Raw genomic sequence first — 26,529 nt, 5'->3', positions numbered from 1 at the left:
TGTAAAAAATTGTCATTTACGTTTTGTGACGTCATTTTTAGCTTTCCGTACAGCGTGGAATTAATAATAAAATTAATTATGTTAAAAATAATTAAAAAATCATGATGTTTTTAATTATTATTCTCTTTAATAAAATGAATAATTCTAGCCCTATACTCTACCGCTATACAGAAAATCACATCATTTTATTACTACAGTCGAAGACCATATAGGTATTATGACGTCTTATTTAACGTTTATCTGTTCGACCCATATTCAAAATCGAAACATAATAACCATTTAAAACTAGAAAGCAATATATGTGGTAACGTTTAACTAACCACAAAGAATACAAAAAACTTGTTCGCCGAAACGTAAAAGTTAAATTAGAGAGTATACTTAATTACTTCTTTACATACAAGGCCAAATTACGAGGTTCGCCAGACTAGACGTCTTTATAAATGTTTTAAGTCAGATTTAGCCGTTTTACGCTGCGAAGGTAAAGTTCGTTGAATAAATATTTCAACAAAGATTAACTTATCAACTTATCATTATAATTAGGAGTATCTCTAACGTAGTAGGCTAATAGTAAAAACTTAAAAAGTAAATTCGACAAAAAATCTCTTTGATTTTCCGGGATAAAAGTAGCCTATGCCACTCTCCAGGTCTTAAACAGACTTTCCTGTGCAAAAAATCACATCGATCCGTTGCTCCGTTGCGACGTGATTGAAAGACAAACTAACAATCTAATAAACCAACAAACGAACGCACTTTCGGATTTATAATATTATGGGTAGTGATGGATAGTGTTTTTTTTTTCAATAGATTTAGCGAGCAAACGAGCAGGCGGGTCACCTGATGCTAAGTGATTACCGCCGCCCATGAACCTTTGCAGCACCAGAACCGCCGATGCGTTGCCGGCCTAAATATTTCATTTAAACATAATATTATATTTCAATTAAAGGAAACAGTTCCAATTTTATCTGAGAGTAAACTAATATTTTGTAAGAAACCACAACCTCTAAAGATGAAATTCTGACAAGATATAGTAAAAGATAAAACACAAAAAAGAAACCATCGCCAATATACAATACTTTTACAAAAAAGTACAAAAAGCTGCATATAATTTCCAGAGATCGTCCCAAAAAATTCCTATTGTGTCGGGCCACAAGACGCGGTGTTATTTACAAGTCGTCATTATCCGAGTGTCGCCGGAAACCTGCGGCGCGTTCGCTGAACCGGAAATAAGAACGCCTCCGCCCGACCTCTGGAGACATGGGTATAGCAGTTGCTGTGGGGCCACTAAACAGGCGGGCATAAGTAGGGCAACTTTTTAGCTTATTGAAGTGAAACTTCTTTAAGAGGATAATTCGTGATCTTTTTTCGGAGGAAAGTGACGATTAAAGTTGTTGAGTTGCTGCCGAAAATGACTGCCAAGCAGGCTTAAAACAGCTGATGTTTTGAGACTATCATCTTTTATCGAGGTGGTATCAAATCAAGTAGTTTATTATTAGTGCCAAAGATTCTTTCTATAACTCTGCCACTTGAAATATCTTTAATGGATAGCCTCTTTAAGGGTTGTTTCCTTTAACTTTACTTTTTATGTGCGTGGCGGGCCACGCGCAGTATAGGGTTCCGTAGTCATAATCCTCGAAAAACAGATATAATTTCTTAACCTGTAAACTTTACATGGCCCTGATAGTTTTCCTTTAAAATTGATTATATATACTACTGCTGTGAATTTTTTCACGTTCCTATCTATATACTACCATTTGGCTGATAGAGGGGAGGGGGACACACACACTTGACTTTAATAAAACTTTTTAAACATCATATTTTACAAACGAATCTGGAAATCGAAAAATGATGTTCCCACACCCACAGTATTTTTAAAAGACCTATTCAACGATACTCCACACTGTGGGATAGACGAGATAAAAAAAATCATCCCCACTTTACATGTAGGGGAGCTAATCTAAAAAAAATATTTATCAAAATATTATTTCACCACTTTGTCGGCGTGATTAATGTTTATACCCACTAATAGTCTCTGAGATTAACCGAGGACGGACGGACAGGCAGACGGACGGACATGGCGAAACTATAAGGGTTCCTTGTTTACTACAAAACCCTAAAAAGTACCTAGCCAAGATCAAATTAATGTCTTTAATAAAAGAAATCGCCCATTCCGGAGTCGCACTTTACAGCATTCTGCGGTGCAGCTACAAAATGGAAATGGCAGCTACGAAGTTCTTTGTAGTGTCTACGTGTACTAAGGTGGCCTTTTGTTTTTCTAACGCGTCCCCAATGTACCCAGTTGCCTCTCGCTAGCATCTCGCGATGATAAAGCACCCAGCGGCACGATATTGCACCAAATAAATCACACACCGTGCAATCTGAGGTTCTTTTGTTGTCGGCTTTGGCTACATTGTTTTTCGTTTTATTTTTGGCAGTAAAAGAGAATGGGTTGTTTACAGTGTCTTGATGTTTTAATATATAGCTCCTTTCGGGAACAAAGAGTTTTATTTCTTGATGGTGATATGGCCCAGATATGAGAACTTTTATCATTTTTAGAATACCGTGGCCTTTTGCATTGCATATCGCTTGCTTTGACGGCCAAGGATTTTTTTTTGAGCAATTAAGGCACATAGCTCAATTTTTTCAACCTAGCTTCCCCAATAGAGACTGCGGTAGTGGCAAACCCCTTCTTATTCTGAGAGGAGACCCGTGCTCAGTAGTGAGCCGGCGATGATGATGATGATGATGATGATCGAGTGCGCAAAAAACCAGTCTGCTTTTCTGTCACCAGAAAAATTAATTTCAGTTAAATCAGGTAAGGGCGTTTGTGCACTCATCCGTGAAAATATACGGATCGAATGTACGTATTTGTACAAAGGCCACTTCAAAGAATTACTGATACGAATTGAATACGGATGAGTGCATAAACGCTCTTAAGATGCAGTTCCAACACTGGCAATTAAGTTTTGTCTTTTTGAAGACAATGAAGAAACAAAAGATGTAACGCGACTGCAACATTCACAATTAAAGTATAAGTACTCTTTTTATTTCGAGCTGAACTACAAATACAAATAGCAACAGATAGGGGCTGCACTTGTGCACTTGTCGCTTGCTTAGCGCTTTCAGGTTTTAGATAAGTTTCAAGAGAACTCAAATCGAATTATCTTCAACATCATGATCAACCTATCACTGTTTCACTCGGGTCTCATCTCAGAATGAGAAGAGTTTAGGCCATAGTCCGCCACGCTGGTCAAGTGTAGATTAGAAGACTTCACGCACCTTTAAGAACATTATGGAGAACTCTTAGGCTCTCAGGTTTCATCTATTTTCTTAAATAACTCGAAGTAACACTTAAATAGTATCTCGAGCTATTTTCAAATTATAAAAAAGCCTAGCTTATTCCCGCGATTTCGTCCGCGTGGACTTCACAAATTTCAAACCCCTGTTTCACTCCTTTAGGGGTTGAATTTTGAAAAATCCGTTCTTAGCGGATGCCTACGTCATAATAGCTATCTGCATGCAAAATTTCAGCCCGATCCGTTCAGTAGTTTGAGCTGTGCGTTGATAAATCAGTCAGTCAGTCACCTTTACCTTTTATATTTTTAGATATAATATGATGATACACAAACAACAAGCATAACTTATTTTATGTTACACGTCCGTGTTTGAGTCATTAAATTTCAATTTAATCGTCTACTAGATTTGGACCAGATTTGCTGTGACAGATACCTACACAATCTTTGTATCGATACCTGTGTTTTTTGCACAGGAGTGTAAAGTAGTCTCAAGTCTCCTTTGAAAAATACCCCGGATGGGTTCGAAACTAGTCAGGCTAACGTCGGCTAAACACGTGAGTAAAGCCGGGTGCGAGATATGTATAAGAGTGTAAAATAATTATATTCCCAACATGTATTACCACAAATGGGGTGCAGGAAGCAGGAAATAGGTATTATCTGTATGCTACTTACATAAGAAATCACACACGAAGTTTAGCGAGACGCCGATGCAATATGAATGAACAAGCCGCATCGATGCGGACGCGCGTGCTCGGCATACTCGCATCGAATACAGTACGCTTGGTACGAGAGTTTATGTCTCACCAACGTTGATAGTATTCGAGTGTCGAAAACCTTCCGCATTACAGTAAACTGGATCTTAACTACCTTGTTTTACAGCTCAAGTTTGTCTACACATCTACAGCCAGCGCTCCAAGAGGAAACGTTGCGAAATTAACATCAGTGGCATTGACTTTTTGACTTCAATTCAAGGCTCTTTAGGTCCATTTTACTTTGACGGTATTGTGTTTCGACTCTAAAATTCTAGCAACGTTTGGTGAGACGTAAAATCTTATACTAAGCGTACAGAACAAGAATACCCAACGAATACGAATATGGTCACGAATCACTCGAATACCAATAGCTGACGTGCTATCAATAATATCTCGTTCTGGTCCAGATGTTTGGCTAGCCAGTAGCTAACAATAAAAGTATCTGGACTAACAGCATCAAATGTATTTGACTCTGGCTTTGTAGCGAAGTTGTTGTATCTATTGGTTTATGTCAAAGTAGCATTTCTCTGCTATATCAGGGCTTGTTTTTGAACTATATTACAGACCACCTACAGTCTGTTTTTCTTTTGCGACTTGTAATTTTTTTTACACTTATTCCTTTAAAAATTAGATTGTTACATAGCTCATTTTACAGGAGTTAAATGCTACCTTTGCTAAATGCAAAAGGCATTTTAAAGCGCGGCAACTGGCAAGTTTTCCTCTTAGATATTTGTCGTGCAACTTAAAGTGGAATATTTTTTGAAGAAGCTCAGCACTGTAGGAGGATCTCAAGTTTTCTTTGGAGCGATTCCTCTTATTTCGAGAGGAACTTACGCCTTATGAAAGTTCGCTGTGTCGCCGGTGTTAAAGTTTACTGTATACAGGGTGTAACCAGAACTAGCAAAAACTTAGCGTTAGGGTTGTTCTACTATCTAAACACAATCCAATATCAATGAAATAAAAATGTAAAATCAAAATGTACCGTAATCCCAAATCCATGAAAATCTTCCCACAAAGGAATAAGAACAAAACATTTACCGAACAGAACGACGAAATCCTTCTGGATCGGTTCTACCGTCAGAATAAATCCTCAGACAAATATGGGAGTCGAAATATCCCGGATTGTGAGTGCATTTTTCATTTTGAGCCGCTACCCTTCAGCGTCAAAGGTGTCAGCCCTTTTATTGCATTCTGCATCCCGGGGGAAAGGGAATTTGCTGTCTGTTACTATTCACTTTGTGCCAGTACAGGCTTAAGTAACAGTCGAAAACGCTTCCAACAAATCCTCTCTTTCAACGAAGAGCTATTTTAGGTATAGTAGAAGAGATTGGAATTCTATGTGTCATAGAATCGCTCTCAGTATGCTCTCAGTACAGATTTCTGTTTGAAAGCCACTTTATTGACACTGTTTGGCAGAAGTTATGAGAATAGAGATGAAGTTTTAAGGATGCTTTCTCTCTTGGGTGATTTCAATACAATAACTATATCGTTGATTAAAATATTATTAATATCATAATCTGCATAAAATCAAATCTTATGTTTATCTCAAACCACATAAGGCCTTTCTTTAGCGCTTTCAATATGACGCATATTGCATGTCAGTTATTTTTTTTGGTGTAGTGGTAGTGACATTTCGGGAAATCTCAGGGGCCCAGCACTAACGCCCCTTTCACACGGCGTCCAGTTTTTTGCAGGATTCCGTTTGATGGCGAATGTGTTTGTATGCTAGCGTTTCTGCAGAAAACGGAATCTTGCAAAAAACTGGACGCCGTGTGAAAGGGGTGTAACTTTTTGGAGCTATGTACGTTTTAAACCACTTAGTTTTAACGGAGAGTAATGAGTCGGTAATGGTTTCTTGAAAAAAAAAAATTTACATGCTTTGGAGTTTTTTTTCATAATGTTCTCAAAGGTGTGTTCTGACAATCCGCACTTGGCAAGCGTGGCGGCCTCCATAGTCTGCCAATCTGAGAGGAGACCCGTGTTCAGATGTGAGCCGGCAATTATCATGATTGATCATGATGGTGATACCACTAGCTAACACGCCCCGGCTTCATTCGGGTCGAATTTTTATAAATGTCATCACTTATAGAATAAAATAGAATAGAATGTTTTTTATTCATGTAAACTTTTTACAAGTGCTTATGAATAGTCAGGTAGTTTTAATTTACCATAAAGAAAACTTACATGCAAAATCCCAATTTTCTTGATCCGAGGTATTTAGGCTTTTGATAAGTCTATCCTTCAAGTCAAGTGAATAGGCATCTTCAAGTGCGCTTCATCTTAGGCTGCATCATCACTTGCCACCAGTAGGGCGATTTTCTTAAACCTGCGTCAATCATTGTTACAGTCTCATTTGTTCTGATTGGCTGAATTTGTGCGATTCTTGTTGCAACAATGTATTGTAGCCAATAGTGACCGATCGTCAACCAATCAGAGGTGATTGCAATCGTGACGTTGTAGCTGTCAATCTCCTGCAATCGCGCAGCAGGTCTGATTGCAGCCAACCGCTAGTCTATAAATTAAAAAAAACTGACAGTTTATCCTTTAGTAGACGATAATTTAGGGGATAAAACCTTAAGTTATGGCCAGTAAATAAGATCCGACACATCGCCCTATCCACCCATAAACACCGCATTGCATCCCGAACCGATTAACTGATAGTATATCAGGGAGGGCCCAGCTTTCAATACGAGCCCGAATGGGGCCATTACACTGAATTTATTGTAGTTTGAGGCCCAGGAACCCATTGTCCGAATGCGACACTTTTGTGCGCACTTTCCTACAATTGCCGATGAAAATTATCTCAATGAATATTGCTGCTCAGGACTCAAGAGATGGGCCATTTCACAGATACCATGTAAAAAATCTTGTGAAAAACCTTTTCATAATATTATGCTACACTTGCTATCTTTCTTAACACTCTCACCGCCTAATACTTATTATGCTAGGAGTAGGTACGACAATAGTGCAACGGGCGGGGTTTGAACCGTCGACCTTTCGGTTTTCAGTCCACTCCTATACCCGTTGAGCTATTGAGGCTCTAACTCTCTCTTCCAGGCTCTCTTGCTTCACGAATCAAATCGCACAAAGTTTGAAATGTATTACATTTAATCCCGGGTTGATCATGATGATCATCATGATAGAATCAAATTAAGATACTAAAAAAAGCGTAAAATACCCTATTGTCCGAGAGCGACACTTTTGTAAGCACTTTCATACAATGTGGGGTGAAAATTATCTCAACGAATATTGCTCTGAGGGCTAAGTGCCGCTTGTAAGACTATTCTTCGAGCCACTTAGTCGCTGGTAGTTTCCATTTATGTTAAATTGATTGAGTAATGCGGAGCCGAAGGGCGGAGAGAATCTGTTGTAGTACAGTGATTTGTGTTTATTCATGCATGCTATTGGGCCATTATCATACTATTTTTTTACCCAACGGAGTAAATTGTGCATGAAGAGACAGAGTAAAGCTAAAAGGGCATAGCTACTTCAAGTAAATAAATAAATAAGCCTATCCCTAAATTTTTTTTTGATATATGTATTTTGTATACATAATAGGTATATTTTTATTTTATTATCTTTCTTTTTTTTCCATTATTAATTATACCTTTTTTTAATATATTTTTTATATTATTGCTTATTAGCTACTTCAAGTAGTTCTTTAAAATAAATCTAGGTAGGTAAGGTATAGGTACTTCCTTGCTACTTGACGTCCACGACTTGGTCCACGTGGGTTCAGGTTTTTCAAAATGCAGTTGGAACTCTTTGATTTTTTGGGATGAAAAGTAGCCGTTGTGTTAATCCTGGGTACAATCGATCACATTCCTAATTTCAGCAAAATCGCAAAAAGTAGTTTTTGTGTGAAAACAAACATACACACATACACAATCAAATAATTTTTATTAATATACTTAGAGACCACAATATTATGTTAAAATTTTTCAAGAACACTACTCTGAGAACATAATGGAGAACTCTCAGGCATGCAGATTCCCTAACGATGATTTCCTTCGCCTTTAAAGCAAGTGATTTAATTGCTTAGAATCCACATACCTCCGAAAAGGTAGAGGTACCCGGGATTGAACCCTAACCTACCCAAATAGGCTGCCAACGTCTTAATCACAAGGCTATCACCCCTTCTGATGACGTCTTGTCATAATAATCGTGAATCTGTCGTCGATACCGATAAATGTATTTCCTTTTACTTTATCCTTTATCCATGTTTCCCTTATTTCCTTGCAGCCCGAACATTCCAAACGAACGCAATAAAAACTCCTCAAACACCTTCCTTCCCCTTTCATAGAGAGTTGATATTAATGAAAAATCGGTCAAGTACAAGGCGGACACGCACACGAGGGGGTTCCGTACCAGTACCATTGTAAAAGAAATAACACGTAAAAAAATTATTGTAATCTAAAAATATAAAAGGAAAAGGTGACTGACTGGCTGACTGACTGACTGACTGATCTATCAAGGCACAGCTCAAACTACTGGATGGATCGGGCTGAAATTTGCACACAGATAGCTTTTATGACGTAGGCATCCGCTAAGAAAGGATTTTTCAATATTCAACCCCTAAGGGGGGTGAAATTTGTGTAGTCCACGCGGACGAAGTCGCGAGCATAAGCTAGTTTGTTACTATAGCGGCAATAGAAATACACATTCTGTGAAAATTTCAACTCTCTTCCAATTATGGTTCACGAGAGCCCGCTGACAGACAGACTGACGGACGGATGGACAACGGAGGCGTAGTAATAGCGTCCCTTCGGGTACGGACCCTTAAAAAAATCCAAATACCTTCCCCCTTCATGGATAGTCGATATAAATGAAAAATGCATCCGACGCGGGATTTTTCAACTCCAATATTTGTTTAAGTTCTTCGGAAAGTGCAATATTATAAAAAAAACTTTTGCATTTCATGAGAAGTTTGCACGTTTTCTTTAATAACGTTTTTATGACTTTGAAGAAAATTGAATTGGTGCTTACCGAGTTTCAAAGAATCCTAAGCCACTAGATAGCTGAAGTAAAATTAACTGTAATGGAAAAAAGCCATTATCTCTATTATTTTATAGTTGTGACAACGTACCTGACGTATCTGTGAGCGCTGGCGTCTTATAAATAGGAGGTCCTGGGTTCGTTCCCGACAAGGGTAAGATTAACTTTCTAAATCTAAATATATAAAAGGAAAAGGTGACTGACTGATCTATCAACGCACAGCTCAAACTACTGGACGGATCAGTTTGAAACTCGGCATGCGGATAGCTATTATGACGTTCACAGCTGCTAAGAAAGGATTTTTAAAAATTCAACCCCTAAGGGGGTGAAATAGGGGTTTGAAAATTATGTAGTCCACGTGGACGAAGTCGCGGGCATAAGCTAGTAACTAAATATTATTGTCTCTAGTGTAGTCTCGTGGAAGGCCACTAATTACTACCCAAGTACCCACATTATAAATGCGAAAGTGTGTTTGTTTGTTTGTTGGTTTGTCCTTCAGTCACGTCGCAACGGAGCAACCGATCGACGTATTTTTTGCACGGGTATAGTTTAAGGCCTGGAGAGTGGCATAGGCTACGTCCGTCTCAATCTACGCTTATAACAAGTAATTAGTTTACTAAATCACATCATGGATGGCGCTGCCCCATAATTAACTTGCAGTGTTGAACATAAAAGTATTATTATTATCCTAGAATAATAAATACTAACCACTATTTTACACCCTTAGGGTTGATCTTTAACAATTTTTAACATAAATGAGCTTAATAAAATATGTCATACTGCTAATTGCAAAAATATTAACTACAAAACTTCAAACTTCAAAACTGACAGACTTTCATACAAACTTCAAACCCCTATTTTACTCCTTTAGGGGTTGAATTTTGAAAAATCCTTTCTTAGCGGATGCCTATGTCATAATAGCTATCTGCATGCCGAATTTCAGCGCGATCCGTCCAGTAGTTTGAGCTGTGCGTTGATAGATCAGTCAGTCAGTCAGTCAGTCAGTCAGTCAGTCAGTCAGTCAGTCAGTCAGTCAGTCAGACAGTCACCTTTTCCTTTTATATATATAGAAATATTTGTTTTATTGCTCGTCCCTTTCCTGAAGCTACTTCAACTTAAACTAATATCAGGTAGAACACGAGATAAGGTTGACGTAGGTAAGCAAACTCCATTACGACAACGAACTTTCGTATTGCTCCCTGTTTACTTGAGGGGCTTGTTTACACAGTAACACTCGTAAGCGGATAAATACTTAATTAAAACGGAATTCCGAAACTGTGGTAAATACTAGGGGTGAGCTATGTGAAAAATCATGTGAAATGCCTTTTCATTTGTAACACTTGCTACCTTTATAAATAAGCCTGCGTTATTTTGCGGAAGTCCATGATATACAATCACAGGCTTAATTTGTAATAATATAATAGCAAATAAATTAGCAATAAAGAAAATTGAATATATAAAAGGAAAAGGTAACTGACTGACTGGCTGACTGACTGATCTATCAACGCACAGCTCAAACTACTGGACGGATCGGGCTGAAATTTGGCATGCTGCATGCTGATGAGATAGCTTTTATGACGTAGACATCCGCTAAGAAAGCTTTTGAAAGAAGATTTTTGAAAAAACAACCCCTAAGAGGGAAATAAGGGGGTTGAAATTTGTGTAATCCACGTGGACGAAGTCGCGGGAATAAGCTAGTTGAATATAAGTATTTTACTTTTATCTAAATTTATTTAATTGGAAGTCAACGGTATACTAAGAAATATTTTTTTATGTCGAATTGAATTGAATTGAAACAGATGATTGTAAGTGCGAAAATTGGAAATTCATTCTCGTGAAAAATCACCTAATTAATCTTCCTACTTAAATTTATGTAGGAAATGATTGTACGAGTAGGTCCGAATTCACTTCCCGTGAAAAATCACCTGTGAAATCACTGAAGAACAAAAACCACCAAATGAAAATGATTTAATAATAGCAGTAATGCCTTTAACTGTAGTAAATACATTACCAACGGGCAGGCTTTTGATGATTCAAAAGAGCTTCATTTATCCCCTTTAATTCAGGGGGAAGTGTATTATTAACGTTAAAGTTTATTTTGAGTTTGCATTTGAAATTACTTTGAGTTAAATAGGCATAATTATGTTGTGTTTTCATTATCTAACACTACAGTACGTATTTAAATAATGTTCCAGTTAGGAACTAAGTACTTAGTTTTCCGGAGAACCAGAGTTACCACATAGCTCAATGGGTTGCGAAGCTGAAATGGCAATGGGCAGGTACATAATTCGAAAAACTGAAAAGACCTCGGGGTTTTAAAGGACTCACGCCGGAAAGCGGAAAGCGCTGCGTCGGAAACTCCCTTTCCTATATTTTGTTGTCTGCGACGATATGACATTTCCCTAAAATTTCATTTCACGTTATATATATTATATATTCATAGAAAAAAGGCAGACTGACTCACTGACTGACTGATTTATCAACGCCTCTAACTACTAGATAGATAGGGCTGAAATTTGACATGCAGACAATGACATAGACATCCGTTAAGAAAGGATTTTTTGAAAATTCAACGCCTGACGGGGTGAATAATAGGAGGTTGAAATTTCTGTAGTCAACGCGGAAGAAGTCGCGGCCATCTAGTAATATTATACAGGGTGTAACCAGAACGCTGAGAAAAACGAAGACAGGTCAGTGATATGATACCACAAAAAAAACGTAAAAAAAAAGCGAAAGAAAATATAAAAAAGTCCTATGTTTTGCAAAATTTCACAATATATTGCAAATAAAACATCTGACTGATGCTAGAGGTCAACAAACGTTCCGTAAGTAGGTCACTCCGAGTCAATGCCGCGTCGTAGGCGGGGCATTGACCCGAGTTTTGCACGTTATACATTGCGGGTTTGAAAAATACTAAATCACCTAAAGTACAAAATGAGGCAAATGGTTATTAGTATTGGATTGTGTTAAGGTAGTATAACAATAACGCTGAGTTTTTGCTAGCGTTACTGTTACACCCTGTCTTACTAGATCAAAATTATCTCCGCTAAGTTTGTGTGGCCTTCTTATTTTTCTTGGTGAAAAATGAAAACCAGCAAAGTTTGACATGCACTCCCTCAATGTGAAGGGACACGCGCTAGTGAAAGCCTCCAATTTGAGTGTAACTTAATTTCTGTGCCATTAGCAATAAGTGGCGTCGCTTATCGGCAAATCTTCGGCTATTAGACTATTAGCTCGTGATTTTATACCGAAATCGACGATCACGCGATTACGTTTGGGAAAATAATAAAATTTGCCTTTCACTGGACTTAATAGGAACAAATTAGGTACTTAGATACAATATTATACAACGTTAGTTTTAGTTCACGCAAAAAACGAAACACGTGTCGAATATTTTTACATAAAGAATATAATAATATATATACATAATCTATAATATAAAAATGAATCACTAAATGTGTTGCTCATCGCAAATCTCGAGAGCAGCTGAACCGATTCGACGACGGCGAATGTTATGGATATTTTTATTAACCACTTTTCCATGTAAAATTACATTATAATATAAAATTAATTCTATGCCTATTTTTGGATACGTTATCTTATTAAAACCAAAAATATGCGTAGAATTTTCACAGTTTTTCACTCTGAGGCCACACTATATTACATTTATTTATCTTGCAGCTTGCTTTTTTAAAACTTCCTGATAGCAGCAAGTCACTTAACAAGTGTTAATACGGTAGGTTGTAACAAAACAAGAATATCATGGCTAGGGTGGCCATGCGGTAGACAGTTTACGGACAAATCCTATATTATGTACAACGTGTTAATGGTGATTGAGGAGAAAAATTTATTAATATAAAATTGCGTAATTTACAGTTTAAGTTACCAGGCATAATTTAAATTTTATATTGTATTACGTGCATTGGAAGTATGACAATTAAAAATAGCAATAATCTGTACATTAATTGTTGTAGTACATTTTTAAACAGCATTACCAAGAATTCAATTTGTGTTTTTGATTTACTTTACATAGTACCACATTAAAGTACAAACTTAATAGACAAATGCATTTTATTTGTATTAATAAACGTATGTATCAAAAAAATGTAGATAAAATCCAAAGAAGAAACAAAAGTAATTCAATTATTAAGGGTTTAAGAAAAGGAATATGGAATCAATAAAATGTTCCGGTCTTGACCAAAGGCATTTCATTTCAAGATGAAAGCGACCTGTCCTGTTTAATTTAGTTTTGAGATGGTACCCCTACTCTTGGTTCAAGTCAAGCGGAAAAACTTGTTGGAAAGAGCTTGACTAATGATTGTTCCAATAATGTTCGCTAACAAGTTTATTGGGAGTAACTCTTGGCGTATTTCTTATGGCTTTTTTGCTTTTTAACTCGAGAAAGTTACGCAAGAGCTGACATTTATAGTACAGGAGACGACAGATTTATCGGTAGCACGATTTATAGTTTATACACTTTTATAGCGTAATAGCTGGTTACACATGCAACTACTCTGACACGATTTATAACCATTTGTGGTTACAGTCTAATAGCTGGTTACACATGCAACTACTCTGACACGATTTATAACCATTTGTGGTTACAGTCTAATAGCTGGTTACACATGCAACTACTCTGACACAATTTATAACCATTTGTGGTTACAGTCTAATAGCTGGTTACACATGCAACTACTCTGACACGATTTATAACCATTTGTGGTTACAGTCTAATAGCTGGTTACACATGCAACTACTCTGACACGACTTATAACCATTTGTGGTTACAGTCTAATAGCTGGTTACACATGCAACTACTCTGACACGATTTATAACAATTTGTGGTTACAGTCTAATAGCTGGTTACACATGCAACTACTCTGACACGATTTATAACCATTTGTGGTTACAGTCTAATAGCTGGTTACACATGCAACTACTCTGACACGATTTATAACAATTTGTGGTTACAGTCTAATAGCTGGTTACACATGCAACTACTCTGACACGATTTATAACCATTTGTGGTTACAGTCTAATAGCTGGTTACACATGCAACTACTCTGACACGATTTATAACCATTTGTGGTTACAGTCTAATAGCTGGTTACACATGCAACTACTCTGACACGATTTATAACCATTTGTGGTTACAGTCTAATAGCTGGTTACACATGCAACTACTCTGACACAATTTATAACCATTTGTGGTTACAGTCTAATAGCTGGTTACACATGCAACTACTCTGACACGATTTATAACCATTTGTGGTTACAGTCTAATAGCTGGTTACACATGCAACTACTCTGACACGATTTATAACCATTTGTGGTTACAGTCTAATAGCTGGTTACACATGCAACTACTCTGACACGATTTATAACCATTTGTGGTTACAGTCTAATAGCTGGTTACACATGCAACTACTCTGACACGATTTATAACCATTTGTGGTTACAGTCTAATAGCTGGTTACACATGCAACTACTCTGACACAATTTATAACCATTTGTGGTTACAGTCTAATAGCTGGTTACACATGCAACTACTCTGACACGATTTATAACCATTTGTGGTTACAGTCTAATAGCTGGTTACACATGCAACTACTCTGACACGATTTATAACCATTTGTGGTTACAGTCTAATAGCTGGTTACACATGCAACTACTCTGACACGATTTATAACCATTTGTGGTTACAGTCTAATAGCTGGTTACACATGCAACTACTCTGACACGATTTATAACCATTTGTGGTTACAGTCTAATAGCTGGTTACACATGCAACTACTCTGACACAATTTATAACCATTTGTGGTTACAGTCTAATAGCTGGTTACACATGCAACTACTCTGACACGATTTATAACCATTTGTGGTTACAGTCTAATAGCTGGTTACACATGCAACTACTCTGACACGATTTATAACCATTTGTGGTTACAGTCTAATAGCTGGTTACACATGCAACTACTACAATAGTAGGTATGGTATACTTTAGCTATCTTTACTTAAAAGCGACGTGGAACCGGCTATACAGAGCTGTCAAACGCCATAATTATAAAAAAAATGCCGTGTAGGTATTGTGCCATTGTGCCATTTTAACATTTTGTGTCAAATTTCATGTCAAAAGTACTTAAGATTTTAGTCCTTATTTTGAACCCCGTTCTTTTTTACCGACTTAACTATACGAAAAGTAAGAGGTACGAGCCTAGAATCGAACCCCAAACCTCCCCAATAAGAGCCGAAATCTTAACCATTAGACTGTCACCGCTTACCTACTATTAAAATTCAGACCATAGTAAAGATAGTTAATTAAATGATTCTAAGTTTAATGATTTCCATTTTACTGAGTCCTTTCCCAACTGACCTTGTATAATTTCCATTAAAGGGATTCATAGAATTAAGCTTGTATTATAGGCCTAGATTCCCGAAACTACCTTTGCTTTGATGTTATCGGACATAAAGGCTTCCGTTTAATCAATTACTCATAATTAACCCATCGCTGGCTCACTACAGAGCACGGGTCTCATCTCAGTATGAAAAGGTTAGGCCATAATCTACCACGCTGGCCAAGTGCGGATTGGATTGGCAGACTTCATCAACGTTGAGAACATTATGGAGAACTTTCAGGCATGCAAGTTTCCTCACGATGTTTTCCTTCACCGCTAAAGCATATGATAGGTATTTAATTACTTAAAACGCACATAGCTTAGAAAAGTTAGAGGTGCGTGCCCGGGATCGTACCTCCGACCTCCGAGGAGGAAGCGGACGTCTGAACCACTAGGCTATCACGGTGTTTAATCAATTACTCATGTTAATTTCCCGTTAAGTCCCTTTGAAGTTGGGAGGTGGTTTAACTTTCCCTAAAGCGACTTGTTTTCAATTTCTATCCAAAGTTATATTCGTATTTCTATTTACCCCAAATTCTAACTTTGTATTTCTTGTCAACGCTTAAGATCTTGTATTTATAACTACCTACATACTTAGGTCTGAAATATGAAACAATTTCACAATTAAAAGGTTAACTTTATACAATAACAATAATAATCTAAATATATAAAATTTATTACTATATAATATAATTTGTATAATTTGTTATATTTCTATTGTTTTGGCTTTGGTGTACAATAGAGAATATATTTTTAACTTTTACTTTTTACTTTAAAAGAAAAAGGTGAATGACTGATTGATCTATTATGATATAGACACCCGCTCATGTAATTTATTACATAACTTTACACCTTCGTTACCTGTTATCTCCCAAAGCCTAAACTTCATAGTACAATACGCAGAGAATTTCAGCTTCTATAAAATAACGGAGGTCTAGCCTTCCCTCTCTATACGAAAGGATTTTTAAAATTCAATCCCTAAGGGATTAAAATAGGGGTTTGAAATTTGTCTACTTCAAGCAGATGAAGTCGTGGGCATAAACTTATAACTAAAGCATATACCTACTGTTAGTTTTATTATACGCAAAACCTGAAGGTACTTTGTTCAGAATATAACAGAATCGATTGCAATAATTTTTACTACGGGTTATATTTATGACGTTCGAATTCTATCAATCTCATGCTAACCCTATCACTACATAGCTGGTGTTTCGTTGCTGTCCAATAAATTAGTCTCCATTCTATTAGCAATGCTAAGAGCCATCGCTTTGCCGAAAGTGGTTAAGTGTTGCTAGCACGAGCGGCGAGCGCCCATTGCGGACGTTTTACTGGAAATATATTCTTAACTGCGCCATTCTCTGACGGATTTACACCATTTTGGCGAGACAAAGTATTTGTAGTGAAAAGTGTTTCATAGTTGAGTTAGAACTTAGATAGGTACAATGTTATAGGCTTTGCACATGGCTTTCTTCGTAACATTCGTCATTGCTAAGAGTTATGATCCCGTTCCATTAACTTCATCCTACTAATATTATGAATGTGAAAGTGTGGACGTTTGGATGCTTGGATGTTTGTTACTCAATCACGCAAAAACGGCTGAGCGGATTTTGGATGAAATTTGGAATGGAGATAAATTGTACCCTGGATTAACACATAGGCTACTTTTTATCCCGGAAAATCAAAGAGTTCCCGTGGGATTTTGAAGAACGTAAATCCACGCGGACGAAGTCGCGGGCCTCAGCTGGTAATCGTATATATCCAATGTGCCGACCCAACTTTGCGTGTCATCAACCCTTGAGTATTTAATTGTGTTACCTTTCTTTCTTTCCCTGCGAGTGATCAGGCCAAGTTATTATATAAGCTAGTTAAAAATTATTTTAAGATTAGAGGGTAAGATTTTGGTGATTTTGTGTTTATTGTTTACCTTACGAAGCGACATAGTCACTAAGTGACTAAGCTACAAAATAAAGAGAAAAAAAAGCCTTGAGCATGTTATGGCTTTACAATATACAACTTTAGTTTTGGTTTACGCAAAACCGAGATACGTGTCGAATATTTTTACATAAAAATATTTATACAAAATTTACGAAGTTATAAGCTTGTTGTGTTGAGTCCTTGTCCTCGAAAAATATGGTCACCCCAAGCGAGTGGCTGTGAGTGAACGGGACGGCTAGCGTCAATCGTGCGTGCTCTCGTTTGCGCGGCTCGAATCGGCTAGTGCATGCTGTCATTCAACTAGGTGTTCAAACTTGCAAGATTTTAAAGTATTTTTTGGTCAAAATTTTATAACCTTTAACCTTAACACAACCTTACCTTACCTTACCTTACCTTACCTTACCTTACCTTAATAACCTTTATAAAAATGATTGCAATCGATTCTGTTACTGATTCTGAACAAACTACTCTCAGGTTTTGCGTATACTAAGACTAACGTTGTATACAGAGCGAGAGAGATACACAATGCTCAACAGAAAAAATATACGTGATAAAACATAGGTACAAAATTTGCTTTTGTGACGCTGAAATACTGAACAATCACTATAATTTTTAATAATCCTTGAGTTACTGCAATTGAGTTTATTTTATTGTGCTTCATTTCATCTAACATTCATTTGTGAACTGGGTCAAACGAACCGCACAAGTATTCAACAAAATTAAACATTATTCGAGAGCACTCGAGCGGTCGGTCCGTACATCATCGGCGAACGACTTTCCTGTTTTATGATCCACAAAGAGAATTATAAAGCTTTGCGCAGACGACGGACTTCTGTCCACTGCTGACCAAAAGTCTGCGTATAGCCGTCTCGTGCCGCCGTTTAGGACATTGGTTTCTTGTAGGGTCTTCCACACGCCAAGGTCTTAATATGCCGCCTGAGTTCATCGACTCCCTGTGACTCGTTTGATGTAGTCTGTCCACTTAGTAGGGGCCAACGATGGGATTTCCGGTGTGAAGTCGCCATTTTAGCTCTTCGGAATCCCAACGTCTAAAGTCTATGTAATGAAAAAATCTTTTCAAGTCATCGTTGACCCACCACTGAATACGGGTTTCCTCTCAGAATGTGAAGGGTTTTGGCCATAATCCACCACGTTAGCCAAAGGCGGATTGGCATTCACACACCCTTGAAAACATTAAGTAGAATTCTATGCAAATGTATATTTTAAACATTTTATGTTTTCAAGCCTAAAGCATCTATTTTTAACCGACTTCAAAAAAAGGAGGAGGTTCTCAATTCGTCGGAATCTTTTTTTTTATTTTTTTTTTTTATTTTTTTTTTATGTATGTTCCCCGATTACTCAAAAACGCCTGAACCGATTTTGAAAATTCTTTTTTTGTTTGAAAGGGTATACTTCAAAGTTGGTCCCATTTCAATTTGGTGAAGATCTGATGAACATCTTCGAAGATAGATACTGGAACTCCTCAACGGATAAGAGTAAATTGCTCGCGATCAGTGTAATAGCTTAGTAAACAGTAGATTTTTAACCAGGCATAGCATAATTCCATGGGGCCACTAAAAATTGTGAAATAAATTTTTTTTACAAAAAAAATAAAAACCGACTTCGTTACATAAACACTAAAAATTGAAAAATAATTTAATTTATTACCGAATATATTATGTATACAAGAGTTAATATAGTTCCATAATAATATTTTTTGGGGTCGGTGCCAATGAGGTGCCATTGTGGAGTCCCATAAAAATATGAAGTCTAGACGATTCGCGCAGCTAAAGCTAATTGGCACCGGCACCAAAAAGTATTATTATGGAACTATATTAACTCTTGTATACATAATATATTCGGTAATAAATTAAATTATTTTTCAATTTTTAGTGTTTATGTAACGAAGTCGGTTTTTTTTTTTTTTTTTAGTTTTAAAGAGAATGCATCGCACTTTGATGTTGTCTGCTAATATTTTTTTACTTCCATACATCCTTAGATACTGTATTTTACTTAATTCTATTTTTTGTGTAGTAAGTTTGTTTATATTTTACAGTGCTTTATAAGGACGTAATTCATGTCACACCTTTCAGTGCGCAATCCAGCACCTTTTTCAAACAAAAATCGGGTTTAATTAAGCTGTCAAAATTAATATCTAACTTTCGGAACTATCAAGTTGCGAAAATGAGTTAGAGCAGCTCTCAAACATTTTGTTTGGAATGATCTGTCATATTATAGTAGTACTACTATTGATGTTGCAAGAGCTGAGTACTACATATTATAGGTCCCCTGTATATATTTTTGATTAAAAAAAACAGATATTCCGTCGTCTGCACAAGGTTTTAAATTCATTTCAACACGATTGTGACAATAATTTTTACTAAATACATCTATAAAGTGTGACAATAAAAATATTAATACACGAACTTTTGCGATAAGCCCCCAAATGGGGCAAAGAACAACGGGCCAATGGAACTATTGTCCCCGGCCTGTAAAATTATGGGGGCATTACAATCGTTGATGGTAGAATTTTTATTCGTTTGTCGCTCCTTACACTATTCCGGGGCATTTTATGTGATTTGTAGGATGGACCACGTTTAAGAGATGGGCAATATTGCTACTCTTGAATCATTTTCATTTGGTGAAATAATTATTTTTCTTTACAATGATTTCACAGGTGATTTTTCACGGAAAATCATTTTTCAATTTTCGCTTACAATCCTTTTCTTCAATAATTTAACAAGAAATTATGATAAATATAGAGAGTTGTGATATTCCACGGAGAATGAATTTGCACAGTAGGTACGATTGTAAGAGCAAAATTCGCTTTTTGTAAAACATTTTCTTATTAACATGCAGCCATGCGAGTGTTCTTACTCACACGCTCTTTAGCGTCTTAGCTCGGGTCTATGATCATCATGGTTTAAAAATAAAGCGGTATTAAATGTCAGAGCTTTCAAACTTTTTCGTTGTGTTTTCACATTATAAGATAACAATTAGTGCTACATAATAATTATGAACAAGCATTTCAGTGATTTTTCACATGCTACCTGTGTAATTTGTCCATCACTAGTTCTTACACTATTCCGGGGCATTTTATGTGATTTGTAGGACGGACCACGTTTGTTACACTTAATATTTTATCGCCGTATAAAAGTGTTTGCGTAGCTTTTTACTGAACTGTTACGGACGGTGTTCTCCGTAATAAATCATTTGGTACATTTTATTGATTTCAACAAGGAAAATGTTATTAAGTCAGTTATATAGAAGTTTCCACAACGTTGTGGCGTGATTGAGAGACAAACCAACAAACAAACACACTTTCGAATATATATGTATAAAAGGAAAGTGTGACAGATTAACTGACTGCCTGGTTGGTCTATCAACGCACAGCTTAAACTACTGGACGGATCGGGCTATTTGGCAAGCAGATAACTATTTTTTTTTAGTTCGCTAGCTTGGCTGCAATCATACGTAGACCTTCGCTAAGAAAATATTTTTTAATATTCACCCTTGAGAAGGTAAAATAGGGGCTAGAAATGTGTGTGGTCCACGCGTACGAAGTCGCGGGCATAAGCTAGTATTCAATATGGAAGCGGTATCGAATAAAAACAAATGGCACCTTTCGAATAATCATAAAATCTAAATAAAAAATCCCATTTCCAGCGAGGAACTAATATTGGACGTAAGAAGTTCGGTGCAGGCAAAACTTCCTTGTATCTTCGCCTCTTGTTCCAACAAACGCCAGTCGGATCCCGCTTTTTAATATTTATACTGAACTCCGCTATTCTTCGGATTAACTTACTGTCGTCTTGGCTTTCTACAGAGACGATTTTTTAATTCTTTCATCATCTTGTTTGCTTGGTTGTAGATTTGTTAGTTTAAAAAATAATAATTTACATGATTAATGCTGTTACTTTATTTGTTTTTTACCTTTGAGGAACTATTATGTATGAAAATTTATTATTATTGTTTTCACATTGTTCTTTTTTGCCGTTATTTTGGATTTTTCAATCAATTTGTCTTTTGTAGCAGTAATTTTTTTAATGATATCTACTTACATATTTTGAACAAAATATGGCTTTGACTTTGACTTTACCACATCTTCATCATCTTTATTTTCAGATGAAAATCCAGCACGTTATACACTGTACAATTGCACATATACAATTATAATAAAATAATGTTTAAATGAAATTTAATCAAATTACATAAATCAAAACAATGCTGAATGCAAAGCTGATTGTTTGCATGCAACTGTGAAAGATAAATCCACTTGTATTTCCAAAGTTAGATTTAGACGAAATATATTATATACAATTTCCTTCCGAATTGATACACCTAATATAATATCTAACAGGGAACGGAAAACCAATAAACGTCCCTGTTTTTATAATAACGTCATTTCCCGCATAATGTCGGATTCGAGCTTGATTTATTGGATTGCCGAAAGTGATATCGCACAAAACGCGAACCGATTTTGATTGTAATGTTGACACGATAGATTTTTTGGGTTTAAGATATTTATTGTTCCATGAGAATATACTTTATATTATTCACTTAAATGAAACTTACAAGCTATTTAAATAGATTTCTCAAAATTCCATCTTTTTTCTGATTCATGATCGTGATTTATTGAATTAAAAAAAAACGATTTTTAATTGATATACATAGCACTGAATTGAACCAGTGATATTTCACCCTAGAAAATTAATATTTGATTTTTGTTAGATTTTGTTGATGAAATTGCATAGTTGAGCGCACAACAGCAGTCTTAATAAACACAAAAAATGTTTCTCCCTGAGTCCGATAGACTATGAAACCATCCAACCGATGTGTCCCATACCGGTTTTATTAGTAAGGCAATAAAGCATATATAGTTTTAGAGCTTTTTTAGCGAAGTAGCATACGCCGAGGATCCGTTAGTAGGTAATAGTTATAATTAATGAAACAAAACGGATTGTAAGTTCCAGTTACATCCAGTTTAAGAATACAACAATACAAGAAAAAAGTATTTAGTCTTGCAAGAAAGAAAGAAATAAAAATCTTCTGTAACCTAGAAAGGCCCGAGTTTTCTCGGTCTAACTGAATCCGACAAATGCGGGGCTCATTGCAAATATTTAAAGCGGAGTTGTTTGTAATAAGACGACAAGCGGGACGAAGTTTGTTCGAAACTTCCTACGTTTTAATATATTAGAGCTGAACAATGAAATTGTATTTTAATAAGAACTAAGACTTTAATGGATAGCTCTCTAAACAAAGTCCATACTTATACCTATTAATATAAGCTAGCTGTCTATAAGAACTATCGACAGACAGACAAACAAAATGGAGGTATATTATCAGGACCAGCGCCTTTACACTTGGCAAGTCTTATTTGTTTTTTTAAATACAGTAGCTCGGGAAAAATTAAGAAAAATTAAAGCGGAGTTGTTTGTATAAGACAAGTGGGACGTAGTTTGTTCGAAACTTCCTACGTTTTAATATATTAGAGCTGAACAATGAAATTGTACTAAGACTTTCGTGGATAGCTCTTCAAACTTAATCCATACTAATACCTATTAATATAATCTAGCTATCTATAAGAACTATCGACAGAGAGACAAACAAAATGTGTCTGTCTGTCAATTGCTAGTTTTTACATCCATTTTCGTTTTAACTGATTTTGACGTAATTTCGAACAAAACAGTTTGCATCCCACTTTAACCATCATCATGATCAACCCATCGCCACTTCACTACTGAGCACGGGTGTCTCAGAGTGAGAAGGGTTTGGCCATAGTCTACCACGCGGGCAAAGTGCGGATTAGCAGACTTCACACACATTTACAGAACATTATGGAATATGGAAAACTCTCAGGCATGCCGGATTCCTCACGATGTTTTCCTTCACCGTTAAAGTAAGTGATATTAAATTAATTAAAACGCACAATTAAAACTCCGAAAAGTTAGAGGTGCGTGCCCAGGATTGAACACCCGACCTCCGATTAGGAGGCGGACGTCCTAACCACTAGGCTATCACTTATAGGCTTATAGGCTTCTTCAGGTATCCTTCGGGTACGGAACCCTAAAAAAGAAGCCGTGCCTCGGCAACACTCCTCTCCGTCTGTGAGCGTTGTGCCTTAAGTCTTTTAATCTAGCTAATTCCCGCGACTTCGTATGCGTGGATTTAGATTTTTAAAAATCCCGTGGGAACTCTTCGATTTCCCGGGATAAAAGTAGCCTATGTCACTTCCCAGGTCTTTAACTGTATCCATGCAAAAAATCACGTCGATCCGTTGCTCTGTTGCGAGTTGCGACGTGATTGAAGGACAAACCAACAAACCAATAAACCAACAAACAAACACACCTTCTCATTTATAATATGGGTACTGATAATAATATTTACTCGAATTAAAATTTCAAGTGCTTCATAGCGTAATTAAAACGCAGAAACCTTTTAAGTAACAATCCTTAATAAAAAAATTAAACTGGTGAAACACAAGAGCCGCTCTCATCTTTCAGTGAATTCGCAAAAAAAATTCGTCGGTAGGCCTCACGGAAAACTTGGATTTCTTTCCTGCAGCTAATGCCACAACTTTGCAACTTTTAATAGGACAGACTCAAATTTGACGGCCATTATTCACAAAATGTACGCGGAGGGTGTCCCTCAGTCGCCGGGGCTTTATTTAATTCCGATTATGTCATCGAGTAATCTTTGCGGTGTTCAAACTTTGGGGTTTGTTTCGTAACAAAATATCTCTTTATGTTCATTTCTTTCTTTACCGTCTTCGAACAAATTGCAATCAAAAATAATTAAAAACACGAATTCCCTGCCAAAAAACGAACTAAAAGTAAAATTAAGCTCACAGGCATACCTACGGCATAAACCCTGAAAATAGTACTACACTCCTGTTTTGTGGCAGTCGTGGAAAAGTCATGTCGCTACCATTTCCGTACTGCAACTCAATTTCAAAAAAAGAAGCACAAAAAGCAACTTCGCTCATCTTTCAGTAAATTTGCCAAAAAATATGGGATGTATTATGGAAAACTTGGATTCCTTTCCCGCAGCTAATGCCCATAATCATGGCAACTTTTAATAGGACAGACCCAAATTTGACGGCCATTATTCACTTTATGTACGCGGAGGGTGTCCCTCAGTCGACGGGACTTTATTTAATTCCGATTATGTCATCGAGTAATCTTTGCGGTGTTCAAACTTTTGGGGTTTGTTTCGTAACAAAATATCTCTTTATGTTCATTTCTTTCTTTACCGTCTTCGAACAAATTGTAATCAAAAAAATTTAAAAACATGAATTCCCTACCAAAAAACGAACTAAAAGTAAAATTAAGCTACCTATGGCATAAACCCTGAAAAAGTACTACACTCCTTTTTTGTGGCAGTCGTGGAATAAGTCATGTCACTACCATTTCCGTACTGCAACTCAATTTCAAAAAGAAGCACAAAAAAGCAATTTCTCTCATCTTTCAGTAAATTTGCCAAAAAGTATGGGATGTATTATGGAAAACTTGGATTCCTTTCCCGCAGCTAATGCCCATAATCTTGGCAACTTTTAATAGGACAGACCCAAATTTGACGGCCATTATTCACAAAATGTACGCGGAGGGTGTCCCTCAGTCGACGGGACTTTATTTAATTCCGATTATGTCATCGAGTAATCTTTGCGGTGTTCAAACTTTGGGGTTTGTTTCGTAACAAAGTCTTACTGTACTTATTTCTTTATGTACATTTCTTCTTTTCTGCTGGGACCTTTTTTCAGGTTGTGCCACATTCATACATGGCTGAATAGAATAGAATAGAATAGAATGTTTTTTTATTCATGTAAACTTTTTACAAGTGTTTATGAATAGTCAGGTAGTTTTAATTTACCACTGGTTCGGAACGCCGTTCCCACCGAGAAGAACCAGCAAGAAACTCGGCGGTTGCTCTTTTTAATTTTTCAATTTACAATGTTATTATACCGTACTATACAAGCCATTGCAGCCCCGTGCATTGCTGTAGCGAGTCAAATCCAAGCTTTTTATCATTTACATAGTCTGCGACTGTATAATATGCTTTTTTTAGGAGCATACTTTTAACACATTTTTTAAACTTGTGTAAAGGCAAGTCTAAAATTTCTTGTGGCATTTTATTATAAAATATTACACTCATTCCCACAAATGACTTTCCCACCTTCCAGAGGCGGAGCGCAGGAGTAACTAGCTTATTTTTGTTTCTAGTTTGCCTATCATGGAGATCGCTGATTTTTTTGTAACTGTGAATGTTTTGTCGTATAAAAATTATATTATTGTAAATATATTGGGAAGCTACTGTAAGAATACCGATTTCCTTAAATATCTCTCGTAGGGAATCGCGCGGTTTTAAATTATAAATTGCACGTATTGCCCTTTTTTGTAATACGAATATTTTCCCAATATCTGCCGCTTTACCCCACAGCAAGACTCCGTAAGACATAATACCGTGGAAATAGGCAAAATACACAATTTTTGCAGTTTCCACGTCAGTTACCTATCCTAAAAGCTGCATAAACCATTATTGTGACTTGGATAAATTTCTGGTAGTAGGTAATTAATCTTTTTGTTAATGGTATTGGTAATGAATCACTAAAACAAATCGATTTACTTATCGCTATATTACTTATGTAAATTTATGAAGAGTCCACTTGGTCTAGGTTTTTAGGGGATGGGCGTTAAATGAAAATGATAATGATAAATATTTATTTAACAAAACAGTTTTGTCAAGTCAAATAAGCGTGTATTTTAATTACTAATCTAATCATCATCCCGACCATCATGAGGCCATAGTCCACCGCGCTTGCCAAGTGCGGATTTTCAGACTTCGCTTACCTTTGACAATACACTCAGGCATACAGGGTTTTCTTACCGTTGAATCAAGTGATATTTAATTGCATAGAACCATAGAGTTACTGCATAGAACCATAGAGTTACTGCATAGAACCATAGAGTTACTGCATAGAACGCACATACTTATGAGTATAGCTCCGATAAATAAGTGAATAGAAGGCCGTCTTAATCACTAGGTTATCACCACCGCTCTTAATTAATCAGTACATCAGTACCCTTATTATAAATGCGAAAGTCTGTTTGTTTGTTCGTTTTTTGGTTTGTTGGTTTGTCCTTCAATCACGTCGTAACGGTG

The 26,529-nt window shown here is 36.5% G+C and overlaps 1 protein-coding gene across 2 annotated transcripts in view; it reads right to left on the bottom strand.

The window, feature by feature from the left end:
• LOC117990194 (zwei Ig domain protein zig-8-like) overlaps positions 1–26,529 on the bottom strand; it is a 249,452-nt gene that overhangs the window by 18,165 nt on the left and 204,758 nt on the right. The window lies entirely within an intron of this gene.

The sequence above is a fragment of the Maniola hyperantus genome, chromosome 17, assembly GCF_902806685.2.
Source record: "Maniola hyperantus chromosome 17, iAphHyp1.2, whole genome shotgun sequence".
NCBI lineage: Eukaryota > Metazoa > Arthropoda > Insecta > Lepidoptera > Nymphalidae > Maniola > Maniola hyperantus.
The sequence above is the reverse complement of the archived record's forward strand: the minus strand, read 5'-3'. Positions and strand labels throughout refer to the sequence as shown.